Below are 1,082 nucleotides of genomic sequence, written 5' to 3'. Positions count from 1 at the left end.
GAGCAGCTTGGGCACAGAGGACAGTGGTAGGAGGAGAGAATAGCAAGGGAGACAGGGGCCACAGTGGATGGAAGTGTATCATGAGTATTCTCTGCCTTCTCCCTTTCCCTGGTATTTAAACCCAACCCATGCTTCAAGATCCACCTCTTTCAGGAATCCACCAATCTGAAGCCCTGGGATAAGCCGAAGAGTCTGTGCCAGTCATGTAAGTGGGTGTATGTGTAAGGCACAACCTTTCAGCAAGATCCAAAGCTCTTTGAGTAGTAAGTTATCTAGACTGATTGATTGTTCAGTCAGTTACAGATTGAATTCCTTGTTCTACCCTTTCCCCCTTCTCAGTTCTGCACTTAACTAACCTAAAAGGCCAGGCACGATGGCTTACGTCTGTAATCCTAGCACTTTGGGAGGCCGAAGTGGGTGGATCAACAGAGGTCAGGAGTTCGAGACTAGCCTGGCCAAGATGGTGAAACCCCATCTTTATATATATAAAAAAAACTAATCCAAAAAAAATAAAAAATTAAAAAACAATTTAAGAAATCACAAAGCCAAGCTGGGAGCGGTGGCTCACGCCTGTAATCCTAGCACTTTGGGAGGCCAAGGCATGCAGATTGCCTGAGCTCAGGAGTTCGAGACCAACCTGAGCAACATGGTGAAATCCAGTTTCTATTAAAATACAAAAAATTAGCTGGGTGTGGTGGCGTGTGCACCTGTAATCCCTGCTACTCTGGAAGCTGAGGCGCTAGAATAGCTTGAACCCGGGAGGTGGAGGTTGTAGTGACCTGAGATCATGCCACTGCACTCCAGCTTGCGCAACAGAGTGAGACTCTGTCTCAAAAAAAAAAAACAAAAAACCCAGAAACCACAAATCTTTTTGAGGAAAAGGACGCGGTATTAATTCTTATACCTTTCTGAGTGTTAGGCACTACATACATATTCAGCCAAGACTTGTTACACTGAGCAGTTCATATACAACAGGAGTGACCCAAGTTGAAACGGAGAACCAGCCCACTCATACCACTTTTTACCAGGTGATCATAGGCACGTTACATAGCCTCTATGTCTCCTTATTATTAAAATGGTCA

The sequence above is a fragment of the Cebus imitator genome, unplaced genomic scaffold, assembly GCF_001604975.1.
Source record: "Cebus imitator isolate Cc_AM_T3 unplaced genomic scaffold, Cebus_imitator-1.0 Scaffold126, whole genome shotgun sequence".
Taxonomy (NCBI): Eukaryota; Metazoa; Chordata; class Mammalia; order Primates; family Cebidae; genus Cebus; species Cebus imitator.
The sequence above is the reverse complement of the archived record's forward strand: the minus strand, read 5'-3'. Positions refer to the sequence as shown.